Here is a 21,993-nt window from a genome sequence, read left to right as displayed (position 1 = left end):
CTCAGTATCACAAAAATAATTCTAAAAACTCATTTGAAATTCATAGTAACTTTTATCAGATGGAACACTTTCTCCTAAGGACGACACTTGCCCACAGAAGGAAAGCTAAAACAAAATGTAACATACCACACATGCTCAGTCAGAATAGCCTGAAATATTCATATCTAGAATGCCAAAAAGCATATCTGTGGTTCAACTATGAAATAAATATGAATTTAACATTTATTAAATACGATTTAAGCACACAATCTCTGGGTAGTGCATAAATTTGACTGTGTTAAACTGTGCTTGCCCAAATGTTAAACAGTAATTTGGATAAAATTTAGCCTTCTATAAATGCTTGCAAAATTACTGGTTTAATAAATCAGAAGCAAAATGTTGAAAATGTGTAGGAGTGTGACAACGTGTCTTCAACAGCCAGAGCTGCAGGATGAGGATGTCAGCCCTATGAAATATTAGCAAGCAGTATTTCTTTCTAGTCTGTTGACAGAAATGAAAATGTTTGAGGATTCAGGGCTTCAAAACTTCAGTTAAGAAAAAAACAGGATGGAAATCCTGTAGTTTATCATCGTGAATCTTAGTTTTAGCTTTCAGATCCAAAACATAAATGGCCTCAGATAAAACTGTGCTGGATAACACCACTTTTACTGGAGTTAGGAAGTCTTCCCAACATTGGCTTTGAATCCCTGGCCCTGGGGAAGAAGTTTGTTCTACCCCTTTTAAACGTAACTTCACTTAGACTCAGTGTCTCCTCCCTTACTTGAATTAAATAAGCTGAACTTAAAAGGTTAAAATCAGTGTGGTTTTCTGTGATAAAATTGAGATAACATTGTTCATAAAACTGGAATCTGGGTGCGGGTTGGATGGTATAAAAATGAGAAACTAATTGTGTCCACTGCAAAATTTTATCACCTATTGCTAGAACACTGTCAAAACAGCAGCCCACTGTCAAAACAGGAGCCTTCAGAGTTTGCTCTGTGCTATCTCTGAATTTTGAAAAAATCTCTAAACTTTGAAAAAGAAAGCCATTTTCCATGTAATCCCTCAGATCATGTGATTTCCTGGTTTAATTAGGTTCACTTCAGTGGTGTTAATTCAGGGATAGACTGTCTTGCATTCATAACTTATTGTTTTTGTTGCTCGAGAGCAAATACTGGCAAACTTTACAGAAACATTGCGCATAACAGCTTGGAGGCTGAATGGAAAATTTAGCCTAGATGGATTGAAGTAATATAATTTTGGGGGAGAGGAAGAGGTATTGTCTTTTCTTTTTGTTTTATATAATGGAACACCCCCCAGTGAAACATAAAAAGTGGCGTGTGTACGTTCATGCACGAGCGCATCTGTTTTGTGTGCTATATCCGCGTCCGCTGGGGTGCTGCCGTGCCCGCGCGTGTCCCTATTGCGTCCCCGTCCCCATTGTGTCCTCATCCCCGCAGCTGGGTGGCGCGGTCGGGCGCGGGCACTGCGCGCTGTTGCCCATCGCCACCTGGCGGCGGCGGCGGGGAGCCCGCCCGGGGGCTGCAAGGATGGAGCTGAGCCCCCCAGGTGCAAAACGGAGGAAAAAGGAGCTGGAAGTTGTAGCAGTTTGCCGGGATGATGCTCTGGTCTGGGTCTGGCGTCACAGCCTTTTTTTTTGAGTAGTCAGCTTAAAAATGCTGTGAGAATGCGGTTGTCATTGCATGTTCTTGTTTAAAAAAGTGTTCTTGTTTAAAAAAGGCCAGAAAGGCCCATAAATTGAAAATGCAGTCAGAGCTTTTTTTTTTTTTTTTTTTTTTTTTTTTAGCAAGGTTGTGTCAGCAGTGTCTCGGTGTGCTCAGTACTAGGCAGGTGTAAAATGTAAAAGGAAATCTGTCACATCAAGATGCATGTGCAATCCAAGACCAAAAATTAGGCAGAGTATCAGGAAGGAAAGCAGCCATTAAATAACCCCACTGACTTTGGTGGAACCTTTCAAAATTACACTTCTAAATACAAATACTTAGCTAAGCAAGAGTAATGAAAATACCCCCCTCCCCTCCACCCTCACTCCCCCCAAAAAAGGTCCACGTGTAGCAGACCTAAGATACTGCATAGTGGAGGTTTTTATTCTTATATTTTATCAAGTCTGTCAGAAATAGTATTTTTTTTTTCCTCTTTCCAACAGAAAACAAGGCTACAAGAAGTGAAATGTAATTCTGGGCAATACAAAAGGAGCGCATGCAGTTGACTGTACCTGCAGTCAGGCACTGTGAAGGACTATTAAGAAGCTTGACTGTCCCCAAGTAGAAACTGCTAAGTGGAGAAATAGCCTGTTATGACTAACTGAACAATTAATCATGATAATGAACTTTTAATGAGAACCATATTTGGAGATTTCATCAACTCAATTTCTGCTTAGGGTGAAAATCCAATTTAAATATATTCCCTGGAACTTGAAAGTACTTGGTGTTTTTGTGTTCGAGCTAACTTCCTAGCTGATGATGTTACTGTGTATGCATTTGTACCCAGATGTTTGAGTAATGTTTTTTAATAGTTCTCCTATTCTTTGCTTTCGCCTCTCCCAGAAATCATTTCTCTTGTAATGAAACTCAGAGGTTAGCAGGGTAAAACTGTTGGATTTGGTTTTTGGTGATGGTGCAGTTTTTGAAATAAACTTTCACATATAGATAGATTTAAAAAAAAATACAGTACTGGGATGACAGGCGTTAATACATGTATATGACTTTTGGGATTCAGCTTAATTAAAATGAAAGGAGAATACAAAGGAAGAAAATCTAAACAGTTGTGCTCCACTGGGGAGTTTGAAAATGCAGTATTGAGTTGAATTCCAGTCAGTTGCAAGTTCAAGTTGTTATTTATTATCAAAATGAAGATAAATTAAATCACCAGTCATTAGCTTACAATATGGAAAGAGCTCTGAAATCTCCCTGCAAATCCCCAAGCAGCTGCAGCAGCTAGCTGAACCTAGCCTGGAACAGCTAATGGGGTGTGGCCTCTCTCCTGAAGAGTAGCTCATCCTTGTCTGACCATCTTTTTGGCTAGCTTGGCTTGCAAGATTGCCTGCACAGTGAAGTGAACTTGTCGCCGCACAGGATGACTGGGGTACTGCGCAGAGTTCCTAAATTTAGAGGTGGTGGTTGGTAGGTAGCCACAGTTCTGTGTGCGTGAGCTGGTCAGCTTTCAAATGGCCACTGAACGCAGCAGGTGGGGACAAATTCAAGCTATAATGAGTGTTAATTTTTGTAACAGTTGTTCTTTTGTGAGGCTAGGAAAAGAAGAAGGAAGGGAGAAAAGGACTAGAGCCTTTTGCTTCTTGCCACCCTTGTGAACAGACCATGGGTTCTTAGGTAGCAGGCCAGCATTAGGCCTTCCTCTTTTAGATCTACAGAGGAGCAGGGCCCACAGACAACCAGTCCCCATATTCTTTTAATTTAACTAACAGGAAGTTCCACCCCCTGAATTAAATACTTAAGAAGTCTTGTGCAAAGTGCTAAGACAGTTTAGAAGGAGACAGAATCTATGTCTGTCCAAAATTTCCATTTTATTTTCCTCATGTCTGAAGGAAAAGGTCTGGGAGTGTGGTGGGCAAGGAGCTGAGCATGAGCCCCTAGCCAGCGTGTCCTGGCAGTGATGGAGGCCAGTGACATCCAGCCCCTATGGGTACAAACATGGCCTGTAGGTCAGTGGAAGGGAGCATCCCTCTCTACTCATCACTCTTTAGCCCGTATGTGCCTATTGCATTCAGTTTGGGTCCTCCGATACATGAAGGATATCTGGAGGGAGTTCAAGGGAGGCCCCAAGGTGGCTGGGACTGGAGATCCTGTCCCATAAGTAGAGGCTGAGGGACAGGGATGGCTCACCCAGGGGAAGATATGGCTTCAGGAAGGGCCTGGCAGTGCCCCTCCCAACATCTGTAAGGATGTTACTGAAAAGGCAGGGCTAAGCTCTTCATAGCAGTGCCTGGTGGGAGGGTGAGAGACAATGAATGTAATTTGAAACACTGGAGATTTGGACTGGATTTAGTGAAAAACCTTTTCCTCCTGCAAATAGTCCTGCATGGGTGCAGGTGCCCAGGATGTTGTTCAGACTCCATCCTTGAAGGTTTTTCAGACCAGTCTGGATATAGCCCTGAGCACATCTGTCCAAGCTTTGAGCAGGAGGTCAGATGAGACTCCCCATGGCTCCTTTCCACCTGAATTATTCTGTAGTTCTGATTAATTTGATAGTATAATATGATCACTCATGCATCTATCCCTTAGTTTCTTTAAGTAACCTTTTCAATTATTCAATTACATCTATTTAAACTGCCCAGTTTAATTACCAACTTTTTTTTTTTTTTTTTTTTTTTGATCGTGGATGCCCTTGATAGGACATTCATAGTTTCCACATTCAAGCAGGCACGTGCTTGGCTATATGGTGCAATAGGTAAAGAGGAGCCTCAGCTGTCTGTTAAGGCAACTAGGATGGAAAATGGGGTCATCGAAAATGTCTTGGTGTGAAGTTTGTATGAATCATGAAAGGTTGTTCCATTCCAAAGTCTGCATTTTTGTGTATCGTTGTTTGTAATAGAATTTTCCTACTTTTAAGACATCCCTCGGTTTTCTAGTTCTGTTCCAGCAGATGCCTCAGCTACTTTCAAATATACCACTGTTCACTTGACAAAAAAGAAATGCTATAATGTTATATCCCAGGAGCCATTCCAACTTTTCAAGAGTAACTCTTAGTGTGTCTTTAACTGGCTGCATTGTCAATACCACAAATTGTGGGTGATAATAAAAATGCATTTTTACTGTCATGAAAAGAGAGAGAATATAATAATTATATCAGAAAATAGATAAAAGCATAGATATATTTAAAGTAAAAAATACAGGAAAATTCATTATTTCACAATAAACGTAACTGCATAGCTATAAAAATGTTTCATGAACTTGCAAATGGAGAATTTTTATTCCCTTTTTCCTCTGTTTTCTTTCCCTCTCCTTTCTTTTCCTATGTCCTGGTTTCAGTTAGGACAGAGTTAATTTTCTTCCTAGTAGAAAGATATACCAAATCCCTCAGAAGAAGGTAGCCACCTGAGTTTCTGGGGGGACAGTCCTGAATGACATACTTGATTTCTTATAGGGAGGTGTTTTTTTTTTGTCTTCCCACAGGAGAAACATTTACATCACTGTTTCACTTAAAATTAACCAGATTAAATATGTGTATGTGTGTGTGTGTACATATACATTTATATCTCAGCCTACTTAGCCAGCATCATGGTGTTCTGGATCCTGTCTGATTGTTCAGGAGAACTCTTACAGCTGCCTTTCTGTCGTATGTGTTGCTGTACTAACCTGGTCAAGTGCTTTGTATATCTAAATCCACAGTTTGCTTGCTCACAAACCGAGGCAGAAGAAAGGTTCATCCTAGCAATTCTCTCCAGCAGTGGCTTTAAGGAGGTGTTCATTTAATGTTCCTTGTAATACAATGTATAAAGCATTACCTCTATTTCATCAGAAGATTATGAGATGCTTACCTCAGGAATGTGCTAATTAAAAGGTATAGTAGAAATATCAGTGATAAAATTTTAGGGAGGACAGATAGACATCATCCCTGCAGCATTATATAGAGCCCTATCACCTAGTTACAAGATGCCGGAGGGCCTTTCAGAAACAGGTGAGCAAGACTGAGGCATTTTCGCTTTGTCTGTAGTTAGAAGAAGTGTCACAGGCTTTGTTCTAGGCCTTTCTGCTCCTCTCAGAGTGTGCAGTGGAAGACAGGGATAGAGGAAGGCCAGTGCTATCTCAGATAATAGAAGCTATGGAGTCTGTCTTCAGGACAGAGGGAGACTGGTTTAACTTGAGAGAAGTGGAAGGTGCCTGAGATTCTGGGGCAGCAGAAGGAGATCATCTTTGATTTAGAAAAAAATCTTAATCATGCAATTGGATTCCCTGTTTGTATCTTTACACCACTACTTCAAGTCTGTGCTTTTAAGTAGACTCACTTTTCTAACCTTTGTTTACTCTAGCTGATAGGGCTGGTTCTCAGTGATGTGGCATGCATTTGCTGTACAGTGGCGGAAGCTTTAACTGGAGTAATGGGACACTCACAGCTCTTCAGTACGTGACTGCATAGTAGCCAAAACATGTGAGTGTCTGTCTGCAGCGGCTTTTGAGGTCACTTATGGAGGTGATGTTCCAGAAAGTAGAGAGGAAGAAATGTCTCCCAGTGACCAGCAATAACTGAGAAAACTCTGGCATGTGGCACTAAAGCACTAAATGTGAAGAGAGAATGTGACAAACAGATGTTGGGCTAGTGTTAAATAGCTACAAATGGAAATTGGACAAACATGACAAGTTTTGTGAAATTGCATCCTGCGAGCAGAGTGTTGCCTCATGTTGAAGGAAATACTCTAGCAGGTACGCTGGTTGCAGGAGGAACAGGATTAAAAGTTGCATCTGAATTTTCTTGAGTCTAACTGTGGATGGTAAAGCACACTATTTGTAGCTGTTGAAAATGAGATAAATGTTTTTGTGTTACTTTAGTGATAGACCTAATGAAGAAGAATTTTAGGAAGTCGGGAAAGGTCCATATGACTTCAACTACAGCTATATCCCTGGACTGGTAACACCTTCTCTGGAAAAGATGGGCATGTGGCCAACCAAGCTTAAGTATGAGCTCACCTTCCACTGGGACTGCCCGTCCTGCTTTCCTGAAAAGCATCTGCACGCAGGGCTTATTCACAGCGCTCTCTCCTTGGTTGTGGCTTGTCCTGTTGGAGACAGAAGAGGAAGCTTGATCTGGCTTCACACCTTATCCTTTCTCCCCACATGAAGGTAGGCAAGGAGCCAGAAGGAGAGCAGCTAAATACATTTCATGCTGAAACACTTAATATCTACACGTTTTCCCAGGGAGCATGGCTTTTCCCTTTTCTTGCATGATATTTTCATGATGCTGAACATTGTCCATTAATCTGATATCCTTGAGAACTGTCAAAAATAGAACACTCATGTGAGTTACAGGATTTATTTACCTTACCCTAAAATATGGAAAATTCTCATAACACAGGAAATGTGTTAGAACAAATCATTATACTAAGGAATTCAGTAAAAGAAAGGTTACTTTTTTTTTTTTTTTTTTTCTCCCCAACTGCTCCTTCTGCAATACAGACTGTCAGGAGCAATAACAGAGATGTATGTAGCCAAGCATGGAAAAAGCAGTGTATGGATGTGTTTAGCTTTCTCTGTTGGTAGAAAGTACATAATTTCTGTGTAATTTGCAATAGCAGAAGGGAAATTGAGAGGTGCCATGAGCTATGGTGTACTGACTTGGAGGGGAGGCAGGATGGGCAGGAGGTGGGCAGACAGAAGTGTGTTTGCCTAGGAAGCTGAACAGAACTTGATAGAAGAAAGAAGTGAAGCAGGCAGATACAGAAATGGCTTCTTGTGAGAGGCAGGAATTCCCTCTCTAAACACAGTTCTTTGAAAACTTTGTTGGCTAGTAAGAGCAAGACAGCCTGTCGTTGATGTCATGAGAATAAGAGAGCCTAAGACATCACCAGTAGGAATGTGCGAGTTGGAATAAAATAAGAATTGATTGCACCTTGGAGTGAAATAAACTACTGTGAGAGACAGGCAATGTTAGCAGTGATTTCATGCTGGGTGAAGCCCAGCAGTGCCTGGGAGGCATGAGAACAGGATATTTCCAGACCAGAAAGATTCCCGATAAACGCTGGGTGGTAAGTGTTCCCACCTGACACTGCTCTCACTGTAGAAATGCTGTAGCACAGTTTGCATTCTTGGGCGGGTTTGGCCCGAGACTAAGATCTGCTTTTGGGTTCTGACTTTGCTAAATCTGGAATTCCCTGTGTCTTAACAAATATCCTTTGCCTGTAGTAGCATTGCCTTCGGCGTGATGCATGGGTCAGCACAGATGGGGTGTACATGACACTGTTAGCTGGATCTAAGAGGCTTGCCAAGTCCTTGATGGTGCTTCAGAGCGGACCCCAGATAGTTAATAAACAATGGCTTTACCTGCATATAGGAGCGCTGTTTGACAACTTATTTAATTACTAGATGGAAAAAAAAAAAAGTTTAAGAACCATGTGTTGTGTTCTTAAGGAAAGAAAGTTGTCTGAGGGAATTGCATCATTACTATTCAAAATATACATAGTACTGGTAATGTGAAAATGTTATAGAGAATATTCTCCTCTGTGTGGTTTCCTGTCATAGTTTACAGTGGCTCATTTACACTAAAACTTGCAAAAAAAAAAAAAAAAAAAAAAAAAAAGAGTTATTTTTGATGCTGCAGTATATTCCAGTTAGCTTTGGTATCCAAGTCAGTCTAGCCATGGCAACACGGACCATTGCATGGGCTAATTTACACTGGAGAAAAACTTAGCCATGGACAAGGTATTTTCTAAGTGAGTGAGCAGTTACTTGTATTGTCTGCAAATGAGCCTGAGAGTGTTTTCCTCTCCTTTGTGAATGGAGACCTGGGCAATAGACAGATGTTGAGTTCACTGACAGCTGTGCTGGTTAAGATGTTACCATCCCCAGATGTTTGATATTCCCATCTTGCATACATTACTGTCTCCTGAGCTCCACCAGTGGAAGGGATCCAGTAAGCACTCACTAAATGGGTTTCAGGCAAAGGCAGCTGTGTAAACTCAAGCAGCTGATATAGATGGCTTGAGATAACCTGACTGCCTTTGCCTCAAGCTCATGCAACTCTTTTCCTTAGCAAAACTTGGAGTGTGGGGTAACCTTCAGTTAGCAACAATTAGGTCTGAAAGGCAACCATCAGCTGGTGGTCTCAGGGCCATAGCTGCTGCCCTTATTCACACCTATCCCTTCCCTTCTGTTGGTCAGGAATGAGGTAATTGTTGTTTTAAATCATCTTTATGGTCCTTATGTTTTCGAATTGCTAGAGGCCTTGTTCAGATGCATCTCTCTGAGACACATTCTTGAGGCTATATATGAGAAGCAAAATGTCTCCTTCCAGGTTTGCCATGCAGGAGGGCTTTGGCTTTCCAGGAGGGATCACAGAAATGAAAGAGTTAATTAAAAATTCTCTTTTTAACTGAAAGAAAGGCAGCAAGGATGAAACAGAGGAATTTTTGCCCATGCTGGAGATTCCTAACAAGGAATTGCCACACAGGCTGGCTGTTCAGCAAAAAAAAGTCCCAACAGCATGTCTCAGCTCAACTCTTTACATTTTTAAATTTCAAGTCCAAATAAACTGCTGGTTTTCCATCCTTCTCATTCCATTTACTTCACTTCCATTTGATGAACTGTTCCATATAAGAACTGTTTTTAACCGATCTTGGTTGATTAGAAACATAGAGAAGTGGAGGCTGCAGATTTCATTTTAGCATTACTGGTATGAGCAAGAAAAGGGAAGGACTGTCTTTTTCCTCTGAAATTTCACAACTGAAACATTGCTTTAATAATATGTTAACTGTTAATTTTATAGTGTTCTTGTTTCTTCTGATTTTTGGTGGAGAAGGGCTTTAGTAATTCTCTTCAATATACTGCAGGCATTTTTTTTCTTGTTTTGCTGAATTTAAAAATAGCTACAAATACTGAATTTCTGTTTCATTGTGTGTCACTCCAATAGCTCTCTGAAACCCTGTTTGCAATTTAAAAAGTTTCACTCTGGGGAAAAAAAATGTTTTTTTCTCTCTTTCTTGTCATAAATTTTCAAATGGGACAAATGCATGGTGCAAGCTGCAAAGAATTTACACTAAAATAGAAGAATCTCTCTTTATGAGTGTCTGACATCTGTACAGGGTTTCTTTTCCTCTCCCTCTCTTTCACTCTTTTAAAAACAAAGACTGAATAATTACCTCAGAAAAAGAATTCATTAAAATCACTTGTGTCAAATTCAGTCTTGTTATAAGCACCTGCTATTTCACTGTGGTCAAATAGCCTTTGTTAGAATGGCATTTCCTTAAGTTGTGTGTGATTTTGGCCATAATACCTTAATTGACTGCTCTGGAAAGCTCCTAGACTCTTCTTGAGAAATCCCTGCTTTAGGAAATATCCTGTCCAAGGCCTTGCTTACACAGAGCCCTTTGTATCTATGTAAGAGTTCTGGTGCTTTTGAAAAATATGAGTTAAATTTTTTCAGCTTTACAGTAAACCTGGAAAGAAGGAAATAAAAAGAAATGTAACTCAGACCTATCTTGACTTAATGAGATTATTATGAAATAGACTGACTCTTCCTGGAAAAAAAAAAAAAAAAGAAAGAAAAAAAAAAAAAAGCAAATAGGAAAAAATAGAAAAAAAAATGTAGTTTTTATCAAGTTAGGAGTATGTTTAAAAATTATACATGAGGAGTCCAGAGTCTGCCTCAGATACAGTAGTTGCCTCATAGTCTACAGTGGTAACGTGACTGATCATCCTTCCTTGCTTCCTCTTGGAAAGGGAGGGAAAAGAGAGAGTGGTAATATATCTTCTGTTGCTAATACTGATATGCGATCTAAAGGGATTTGAGCCAACTTGGGGAGCTCTTTGAAACCAGCAGTAAAATTAATTAAGAATGTTTGAGAGGGCTATGGATGGAAGGGATAATACAGAGAGGATTTCTTTTAGCTTTGAAGAAGAGTCCTTCCTAAGCAAGTGTTTCACATTTGTGAGGAGAGCTGGGGGAGGACAGAATTGCAAAATAATCCCTTTTTCTTTACATTTATTTTGGTTGTTCTAGATTGTTTAAAACATAAGTGAATTGTGGGGGAAGGTCTAACAAATGCAGATCATAGTGTTATCTAGAGAGAATGATGGATTTTCTTCACTTAAAAGACAATCCTCTTTCACCTCCTTAAATATCTTGTGAAGAATAGGCAGCATGTTGAGGGATGCTCCGAGATGAATTGCTCTTCATCCTCATTTTATTTCTTCTGTTTCATTTATGTCTAAAGAAGAAACTACATCACGCTTATGCCAAAACAAGAGCCTTAAACTGCCTCTCCTATGATACCTCTCTTGCTAATGCCACCTACAGAATATCTGGCACTTGGAAGGTGGTGACCACCCTCAACCTCTGAAAATCTCTAGTAAAATTTCCTTCCCTGAAAAGCAGAGTAGACTTCTGAGTAGATCTGGCTTATTTTCCACTTTGCATAAGCCCTAATTAGTGCAGGGGAAGACAGTTTGCACTTGCAGATTACCATCTGGACAACCTTATTGAATGATTTAGGGGCCTTGGCAGAAATGGAAGTTCCCAAACTGAGAATAACCTTTTTATCTGATCTTCTCAAAATACATTATCTTGCAAATCCTGACCAGGATTTAAAGGTGTACAGGATTTGACAGAGTTATGCTGACACTTGCAAAAAAAATCAAGCCTATCTTTTGCTGCAATCTGAATATTCATGAGAGAAAAAACATTTTCTCCTAATGAAATAATAAACTTATTTTGAAAATAACATCCCTATAGAGTCTTTGAACCAAAGAAAATGGAGTTGCCAGTCAGACTCCCTTGATATTATTTTTAAAATACCAGCATAATTTTAGTCAAAATAACTTTATTTTAATTAATGTGTGATTGATCAGGAATATTAAACATAGCCAGTAACAGAAGTACTTGTTGCCAACAGAAAAGAAAAAAAAGAAAAAAGAAAGGAAGTGTATAGCAATGGTTATCCTAATATCAATTTAACTTGGAGACAGAATTGCAGAGACCTCATGCAGGCTCAGTTGGCTCCTCTTGCCTTCTTTAGTCCTCTGTTTCTATCATCCATTGCTATTTTTAGACCCATCTGCAAAAATATGTTTTTGCCAAAGAGCGAAGGCAGGGTAACTTGTGGAAAGTATGTAAGCAAACAAGAAATCACAAAGCTTACAGGACAGTCACATGTGTGGTTTTGTCAAACTGCTTCCTCTTCATTCTCCTGCCTTGGTCTCTGTGTTATCTTTCTAGATTATAAAGCTGTTTGGGCAAGAACTTGGTCTTTTGGCTTTTTTGTGTATGCTTAAGTCCCATAGCACACAGTTTATACACCTGTATGTATATTATTGTTTCAGCAGCAGATCTGTGCTTCCCCACTTCAAGGAAAATGGGGAAGCTTTTGTTGTGTCCTTTAGCAACAGTGCTTTGTACATGCACCTGCACTAGATGTTGGCAGTTTGAAGTTCTCAGCTGATGGTCTGCCCTTTCTGGGACACATCACCTTGGGCACAGTACTGTGCTGAGACCAGCGTGGCCAGCCATGGGTGATCTCTCCTCTCTAACCCACTTAAAATGTGAAATGAGGAGAATTGTCAGCACCTTCCTGTGCAACCATACTGGAGAATTCTTACTGTCACTGAAATGCCTGGGCTAACAGTCTGAGAACATTCTGAAGCACCATCAGCAGCCAACGGAGAACAGCTGCCATTTTGGGTAGGACACTGGTTACTCAGCATGGGCATTTACTATGCTCGTGGGTAGCCCACCTCGCTGCTAGTAGGTGTGCCAGAAAGGTGTGAATATCTGATGGAAAATTTTTTATCATGTCAGGAATATCTTGAATATAATGATGGAAGCGTCCTGGACATGCACAGTGTTTCAGGTGGCAAGGGCTAGTGCCATGTATGTGAATTTTACTCAGAGGGTCTTCTTAGCTATTGTGGTCCATTCTTCCAGCTCTAATTTGCTCTAAATGGTCATTTGGAAGGTAGTTTGTCTTGAATTGCTGATGGTTAGCAGCTGACATCTAGTTGCCATGCATGCATTTGTTCCTGGTATGGTTGTACATAATTATCTTTGAGCAACATTTTCTTTTGGCTTGCAGTTCTCTGAAAAGCAATCTGAACACCACAGAGCTCATCTGTCATGTAGGGTAAAGCCTAGGAGGTCTTCTCTGTGTGTGTGTATGTGCGTGTGGTGAGTGAGCCATAGGGCTTCATCTACTGCCTATACTAACAGTACTATGGATGTGATTAAAAGCACAACAATTGCTGGATTGAATACCTGAAAAGGAAGAATAACAAGCTAGCTCTGTGATCTAGAAGGCTGTTTTTTGTTTTGTTTTGTTTTCTTGAATTCTGTAGAGAATTTTGCTTTGTGTTTAACTTTATTTTTCTCTCTCTCTACAAGAACCTCAGGAGCTACATCCAGTGTAGAATCTCTTAATTTAAGTAAACACATATTCACAGAGGTGCAGCAGTCAGGTGGGAAGTTCCTGGAGGGAAAGTGAAAGCCTTCCTCATCCCATGAGGAACAGGCCATGGAAACCAGCGGCTTTGTATGTCTAATCAGACCTAACACGTGTATCACCAGTGACATGCTAATAAAACTGTCAGGTCTCAGGATCAGTAATTTACACCCTTGTTTTTAGATTCTCTATAAGAAAAAAAGAAATTCTCCTTATGGATGAAAAATGATGTGTGAATCCGTAAGGCTGGGCTGAAAAGAAGCAGATGCTGACATTTCTAGAGTTAATATTTTTGCCTTAAAAACACGTCTGTCATCAGCCTCCACTTATAAGAGCAGAGGAGCACTTATCTAAATAAACATGGCAGCTGTTTTATATGATGGGTCTGCTTTTTAAATAATAAAAAATACTGTATCATTTTGAAAAGTATAGCTTCCATTAGTGTTAACTTATAATAGGAGGTTGGAGCCTTTAGCTATTCTCTGTTTTAAAAATATTTCATATTATCAAAAAAACTCCCTGAAAGGCCAGCATGAATAGAATGAAAGTTAGTAACTGGAATTGTATGCAGCTGAGAGCATTGCAAATGCTGAAAACTTGCTGAGGAGAGTTGTGGTTTGTAATCTCAGGAGCATGCTAAAAAGAGGAGAGCCAAGGAAATTGAAGGAAGAATGTTTGGAGAACTAAATTGTCAAAGTTCTCAGCCTGTGGATAAGAATTACTGTGTAAATAATAGACATTTTTTTTGAAATGTCTTTGTCTGTTAATTTACTTCTTTACAGTAGTTCAACAAATCCTATGCATAAAAATGTATGATTCTGTTTCCTATGGGAATCTTCAGTGAACCACGTTACTTTGATTGTAAGATCATTTTTCATCATCAGACAAGTAAAAAGGAGACATAACATGGCTAAGGAGAGACCTGCACTTGCAAACTCAACCAAATTTTATTTACTTATTATCTGTTAGGATTACTGATGACCTTTGATGATGGGGCAGTAAGCCAAGTATAAATGTTGTAATTTGTATTTGCAATTGCACGTGGTGTGACTCCCCATTCTTAGTCTTAATGCAATGTGCTTTCTGAAATGCAAAATGCAGAAATACCTTCCTGTGTGAGAAGTCCCACGATATTAAAAAAAAAAAAAAAAAAAAAAGCTCTTCCTTTTGGGTGTGCATCCTTTTCATTAGGCTCCAGAAACATAATCCTTCTTTCTGTAAAACCTAATGGTTTGGGACAAATCTTTTCATTTTTGACTGCTTGGTGGTATTGCTTTATCAAGATGATCATGGAGTGCCTCAAGTTGAGTCTCTATCCTGAAGTGATGTAGTTAGTTGATGTTACTGGAAAGGTACATAAGTACATTTCCAACTCCTCTGACAGCGTTTTGCAATGAGGTTGGCCATGGTTATTGTGCTGTGCCCTGAACATACTCTGCACAGCCTTGCAAAGTGGTTAGATATGAGACTATCCAGCCTGTGAATGTCACATGAGCTTAGCTCAGAGAAAAGTGCCAAGCTGCTTGGCTTGTTGTACTGGTGCTGATCCAGAGCAAGAAGAGCAGCAGACCTTTAGGCAGGTGTGAGAAATGGCCTGGCCAAAATACAGCCAGCCCTGGAGTGCTAGATGCCTAATTGGTTAAACCCATATTTATGCAGGTTCTACATCATGCCTAAGCTGTCCCTGAGGAAGCTATGTTCTTTATAGATCTGGGCATCAGCCTTTTACAGATGCATTGCTGCCAATGAGAAGTCAGTAATTAGCAACAGGATCCCACCCATAAACTAACAGTAGCTGGATATGAACTTTATTGGGAAAAAATTGGAAGAGAAGACAGGGGAGACCTGAGTTTATGTCATGGTCCATGCAGAGACGTAAAAGAAGAGGGGACGTAGGGTTTCATCCACACTCCCTGTGCATGTGCATATGGTTTGCAAGCTAGGAAGGAAGGAAGAACTGTGATTCCCCTACCAGTTTTGCTAGACAGGACTGGTAAATGTCAGGATTTGCTGCAGATGTTTCTGTAAATCATTACCCCTGGAGGAAGGGGTAGAAGAGCTGTGACTTGTAAATAGTTCCTAATTAAAGTGCTTCCCAAGGCTGTTCTTGGAGACCTGCAGATTCCTCAGCACACCTTGCTCAGGCTTGGGTTTCAGACTAAAATGTTTTCTTTTGCCTTAATCGTGCTGGAGTAAAGCCAAGCCATGCCTCTGTAGAGGAACATCTCTAGTTTAGTACATGTTCACCATTGGTGGAAATTGGTGCATTGTGATATTAATGTTAAAATAGATGAGTCTCACTGACCTATGATAAGTCTAATCCCACACTACCTCAGGTAGACTGAAGCTATTCCTGTGACTGTTTCACTGTTTCATAACCCACAGGTTACATAAAGGTGGCATAGTTTTCCTGAAATTAATTTCCAAGAAATCCTCTGAATGAGCTGCGGTTTAGCACTTTCTCCTTCTGGTCTGTGTAACACTTTAAAGTATAATTTTCAACTCTCTTTGCTAAGTGCTTGGGACAAACAGGATCTCGTGGTAATAAAAAGCTTTGATGGATGCATTAAGGAAGCAGTGCATATGTAATTCTATATTTCCTGAAGTTACCTCAGCAATACACATGGAGCACAACATTTAAGGAGTGTACGTGCATGTATAAAGGTCTTCTAAAATGCCAGAAGTAGTGTCCTTACTATTACTACAATGGTGTGATTTATTTTACCATGGATGTCCTACAGCTATCAGTGTCCTTTATCATCAAACCTTCACGCAAGGGCATCCATAAATTGTAGAAACAGCAAGCAAAGGATTAAATTTCAGTCTCTTCAGTAACTCATTGCCCTGAATCACTGAAGGACATTTGTTCTCTTTGCTTGTGAATGGAGCAGGGACTTGCTGTGGGTTATTCTGGTAGTTTTTGACCTAGTAACAACATTACCAAATTCAGGAGTGTAGGCACATTCTTCTGAATTGTGCACTTTTTTCCTCTTTCAAGAACATCCCTGGTTGGTTTTATTCATGACCTTATTTAGACTTTTTGAACCTCCAAAAATGAATCTTCAAGCCATGTAGCAAAATGAACTTCATATTGTCTACAAGGAAGTATCCACGCTGCTAAAAATAAAGCTTTCATTTGTGTCAAAATGTCAGATGTCAAAACTTGGACATTTTGAGATGTAATTCACTCTAAACTTGCAACTTGGTTCTGCAGATAACTGAAGGTGAATTATTTAAAACTAATGCTCTAAGGCAAAGCTGTGTGGATACATCTGTAGAGTTTCTTTTAGTGACCAAGTATTTTAAAGAATGATGATGAAGTGAGAGTCAGAATTGTCACCTTTCTCAGGACCACAATGGTACTAGTATTCAGTGTGTGCAAGGAACACGCACAGGACGCTGGAGGGATTTAATAACCGAGTATCTCTGCAAACAGATTGTGTTGAAGGAAAAGCTGTTCTCAGAGTCGAGGCCAGTGCTGTGCTGAAATGTGGGAATTGGAAGTGGGGGCTGACAGTAGTAGTCATAGCTGCCAAAGTGTGGGGCTTACAGCGGCACCGTTTTCTGTAGGACATAGCAAGAACAGCTTATAAGGCAGTATCATGAAGCTTATGCTGCACACACACAAAACAAAGGAAAACCTTTGTGCAAATTCATCTTAGGAACAGCAAGTGCTATTTATTTAAATACACTGTGGCAGTGAATATCATTTTGCAAGCATCGGGTTAGGACTTTGAAACATTATGCAAATACAGAAATGGTGTATACACAACTGCACGCCCACTGGACTGTGCTTCATGTGTTCTTGATGCCAATGAAAACAAAGCAGCCTCCAGCTGATTCAGGGGAAAAGTCATGGCTGCAAGAAGCCAGGACCTGGTTTACAGTGCTACTGCTCTGCTTCTAATAACTGAAGTTAGGAAAGTCCCTTGGATTTAACCTTAACTTTCTTATTATCTGTGATGGGAGGTGAAGAAGCTGAAGAAGCTTGTTAGTGGGTTTTAATAGGTTTTCTGGCCACAGTTTCCAGTATAATGTTTTATTGCAATTTTTCATAGAAACAGTTATTTTCAGAAAATAAATAATCACATGGCTCACAGCAAAGCTTCCATATTCACTGGAGACCTCTGGTGTAACAGCCAAATTAAACACAAATAGCTGAACTCTCTCCTGCAGTGGCATGCCAGAATTGTTTCTTTGGTTCCCTTCTGCTGTCCCCACAAAGCTGCTGCTCTCTGCCCCCAAGGTGCTGCACAGCTCTGCCCCTTTCTGCATCAAGGCCCTGCACCCCTGTCCTATTCCTGCTGAAGTTGTTATCTTGACTCATTTTTCAGCGTTTCCCCATGCCAAATGCTGTCATCTGAAAAGGACTGAAAAACATTGGAAGACTCCTACTGATTTTTATTGTCTTTGGTTCAGTCCTTGCCTACATTGCACCTTAAAATCCACCTCCTGCAGCAAGTGTGTGCTCATTTAACTTCCTGCACTATAGAAAGGCATGCTGCTGTAGGGAGTGTTGTGTGGTACAGCATCCCTAGCCCCCATTTTCTCTAGCAGCATTCAGAGAGATAACTGCACTGTTTGAATGTGTCCTATGCAGCAGCTGGGAGGGAGTTTAAAGGATGAAGTACAGCCTGTGGAAAGATGTATGGTCCACAAGAAACACCAAGACGTGCTAGGAGAGTGTGTGAAGTGGTACCTGTGGTTGTGGCATTTATATTAAGTCACTCTATAAATGAAAAGCTGGTTTCAACTTCACAGGTCTGAAGCCTTTTGATACTACTACCCAGCATGGGATATATAAGATGCAGTGACAGCTATCAGCTTAATGAGACCTGCAGGAAAGGCAGATCATTTCAGTGCTGGAAGCAAACACTGACCTGCTGTGTAGCACTAAGCATTGTGGGAAGAGTTGAGAAAAGGTTTGATAACTTTTTAGGTGCTCACTGGGAAACAAGTTCTGAGAAGTAAGTTATAACTGTTGCTTGGAGTAATGCCTGGGATAACTAAACATCAAATACAAAAGTATTTGAGGTGCACTGTCAATCCAGATATCTCTGAGCTGTAGAGAGATAGTGAGTTGATTTTTTATTAACTCACTATCAACTAGCAAAAGAAGGAATAGGCATTTATATTACAGAGTTGAAAGCTCTGGCTTCTGCATGTAACTGTAGAGACATTAAAGAGTACCTAATAAAAGACAGAATAATTTGTGGGACACAGCATTTCAGCTTGCAAGACAGATTCGCTGAGATAAACAGACCTACCCCTGGAAAAAGACTGCTGAACTGTTGAGGAGAAGGATCAATAGAAAAACAGATCCCTAAGCAGAGTGAGTGTATGGGTTCCAGCTGGAAGAGTCCAGAGCTTGGGGTAGTTGCAGGCCAGCCTGGAACACAGGTATAATGAATCTAAGGAGGTACTGGAGAAAAAAGAGGAAAGTAAGGAAGAAAAATGTCTCACCTCATGGGAACGGTGCAAGAGGTGTGGGACACAGACCCGCCTTATGTCCCATTGCCCCTATTAACCTAGAAATTGAGATGTTTTTCTAGGAGCAGAAGTAACAAAGCTCTGTCTGTTGATGTGTAGCCCCTTCTCCTCTGTCTGCCCCAATTGCAATAACCTGAAGTCTCCTCCAGTATGTCTTCACTCAGAGGGCGGTGAGGCACAGGAACAGGCTGCCCAGAGAAGCTGTGGATGCCCCATGCTGGAAGTGTTCAAGTCCAGGCTGGATGGGGCTTTGGGCAACCTGGTCTACTGGGAGGTGCCCCTGCCCATGGCAGGGGGGTTGGAATTAAATGGTCTTTAAGGTCCCTTCCATCCCAAGCCGTTCTGTCATTCTGTGATTTCTCCGATTTTCATGACATGAGGACCAAGCAAAAGGCATCGGGTCTGAGAGATGCTGTCTGGATGGACAGCTGCGACCTAGCAATATGGAGTGCTTTTTTGTGTCATTTCTGGAAATAAACTGGGTGTTCTGTACTCTCTGCAGCTATCTGTTTATAACAAAACTTTTAGGAGTTTAATGTCTTTGAGATTTTAATGTCTTTCAGATTTTTGCTGCTTTATTTCTATGTACATTTTCCAGAGGAGTTTGTGGTTGGAGCTGATCAGGGTTCACAAGCTACAGGTGTGCCCGGTTTGTGTCTGCATAAACTTTCTTTCCTTTGGAAATCAGGCTGAAAGGGGAAAAGTACAAACCATGATTAAACCTTTCAAGGCTTCCAAGTGAAGAGGGGTTATTTCCAACATTACTTTAAACAGAGCCAAAACCCCTCAATGTTTAAACCCCGGAGGGGAGAGGGCTGCTGGATGCTCAGCTGCTAGGCTCTGCAGTGATGTTGTTGGGTCAGTGAGGGATTTGATTTCAGCCAGATTGTGAAGCCAGATGCAATTTAATCCCAGAAACACTTCTTCACAGCACTATTAGACTGGAGAAATATGACCGAGTGCTGGTTGTGCTGAGTCCCCAGGCTGAGAGCAGGGTGCTGAGGGACTCTTCCCAAGGAGCCCTTGAGCAGTTCCAGGAACTGTGAAATCTTACTAGCCATGTCTCTGCCTGTGTATGCTTAAAGAAAGCTACTGTGCAAACCAAGATATCATTCTCCAGAATGTTCCCGTTTCACCCAAGGCAGTAGACACCCTGGTCCTCCACTTCCTTAGACAGGAAGGGTCAGTGCAAATTGTGCTTTGAAACTTGTAAGCCAGATTTCAAAGTGAAGAGCTGTACCCCAGGACAGCATACTTCACCCTGTAAGAGGATGCTATGATATATCAAATTTGTGTTTGCAAACAAACGCAGCACACCGCTTCCCTCTGAAAAAGATTTTTTTAAATTTTATTTGTCTAAGCAATCCCAGGAAATGTCTCTGAAGTAGATAGCAAGACTGGATTGGCTTGGCACTTACACAAGTCACTTTGTACATATGGTATTTGGTTGATGGAAAGCATGACAGTATTTTAGAGGCTTCATCCTGCCCTAAATTACTTACTAATGGATAATTTAGATAATTCCTTAGCAGCTGGATACAACCACATGCACATTCATTTCCAAAAGAGGAAAGCTTTTCAGTTCCAGGTTTTAGGTCAAGATGTTGCAACTATGTGACACTTCGCATACAAAGTGCAACTTTGTGGCACTTGTAATTCATTTGGAGTTTGGGGACCTGAGTTTAAATTAGTTGGAGACAACTAATTGAACTTTATAATTAATACAGCTTATGATGCCACAGGCAGTACATCTAACTGCTTGTATCATAAGGCTGCACGTAAAGGGAGAGGCGGTAGAAATCCATGGAGTACTCTAGGCTTCTCTTGGCTAAGTTGAGGAATGTTCTTGCATCAGATTCAGAGAAACCAGGCAGTGATGGTAGTTTAGGAATTGTGCTTTTACTTTGTACAATAATTTGTCCTAACAATTTATTCATAGGAATCTTTCATCTTGCCATTTCTAATCTGTATGGATTTTAGCTAATTATGTAATTTAAGGAAATATTTAATATTTCAACACTCTGGTGTATGATCTCTGGTACTAAAAGGAAAAAGCTCTTTAGAGCACTTGCTGCACATGCCGTTCTTAGAACACTGCTTTAGACTGTCACTAGAACCATTTTCTAAAGCCTTCCTATAGCAATGATGCCACAGAAAATAGGATTTTAACATCTAGATCCAGTTTTAAAATCTAGCACACACAAGGCAGTATAAATACCTTTTGTTCTGAAATGAAGGTCAAGATCTCCCTATCCTGAATTTTATCCAACACTTTCTAAAAAGGTATTTTTAAAATCCTTGTCTAGACAACATATCAAGCTGCAGGGATGTGGGAAGCTCTGGCTTGTCCGTCTGTCTGTTTGTTGGACTGATTGATGTGTCATTTGCTTTTGTGCTGTGCTAAGAACTGTTTTGCTACTTTGTGCATTTCCAAAATAGTTTCCCCCTCCAGTGACCTTTCCAGGAAATTGCCGCTGTGCACAATATGGCTGTTGCAGGGACCCTCAAGCACTGTGTAAGGATGTGGGTGCTCCCAGAGGCTGTCCACCACTCACTGCACCAGTGCTCTTATAAGAACAGCAGTATCATTTGGTTTGGGTGACAACACTTATTTCATTTCCAAAAAAAAGCTACACTCCTCTCACTTCTGTGCCTGAAGGCTACCAACGCGACACATCAGGGGCTGTAGACCTGATTGTAAACCCAAGGCAGGGGTTCACAAGTGTGTAATTCCAGGGGCATTTTGAAGACATTTGCATTATACATGTTGCTGACCTGCTTCATGTATTTAGTGTACATTTGAGAGGTAGTGGAAGTCTTTGTTATCACACAGTAGTTAATATGTCAGACAGAGGTCCTGTCTGTAGTATATGTATGGACTGTATGCAAGCCAATACATTATCCAATTCAAGTAGGAGGGTTTATATGCATCAACAACCAGGACTACTGGTTTTTTTTGTTTGTTTGTTTTGTTTTTTTTTTTTTACCAGAATGGTAATGCTAATTCATTATCTGGATCTCAAACCATATACCTATCTCTTTATCAGCAGATTTCTATTCATTGCTTTAATGCCACGGATGTCACAAAAATGATAGTGTCTCTTAAGGTGGCTATTCATGGTGGCTATAGTGACACACACACAGTGGTGGAATGGTTGAAGGCAGTCATCGAATTGTGTGTTTATTTGGCTTCTTTTTCCAATGGCATGGGGCAGATGTGCTCAGTGCTGACTCTACTGAACTTCCAAAGTTATTTTTCATGTGGTGGAATAAAATCTTTATTCAAAGCTGAATATCTTGAATACCTTGAACATCTGCCTTAGTTCTTATGCCAGCCCTTGTTGAGGCATCTGACCTTGCTTTAAATATCTGGTATATGTGTCTTGAATTTGAAAGAAATATAA

The 21,993-nt window shown here is 40.5% G+C and overlaps 1 protein-coding gene and 1 long non-coding RNA gene across 10 annotated transcripts in view; both read left to right on the top strand.

The window, feature by feature from the left end:
* BMPER (BMP binding endothelial regulator) overlaps positions 1-21,993 on the top strand; it is a 159,241-nt gene that overhangs the window by 52,370 nt on the left and 84,878 nt on the right. The window lies entirely within an intron of this gene.
* LOC140001543 (uncharacterized) lies at positions 1,467-4,909 on the top strand. The gene is made up of 2 exons (XR_011806824.1): positions 1,467-1,607; positions 2,147-4,909. It is a non-coding gene; the product is annotated as an uncharacterized lncRNA (long non-coding RNA).

This window comes from Anas platyrhynchos, chromosome 2, assembly GCF_047663525.1.
Source record: "Anas platyrhynchos isolate ZD024472 breed Pekin duck chromosome 2, IASCAAS_PekinDuck_T2T, whole genome shotgun sequence".
Taxonomy (NCBI): Eukaryota; Metazoa; Chordata; class Aves; order Anseriformes; family Anatidae; genus Anas; species Anas platyrhynchos.
This window is presented reverse-complemented; position numbering and strand designations above follow the sequence as displayed.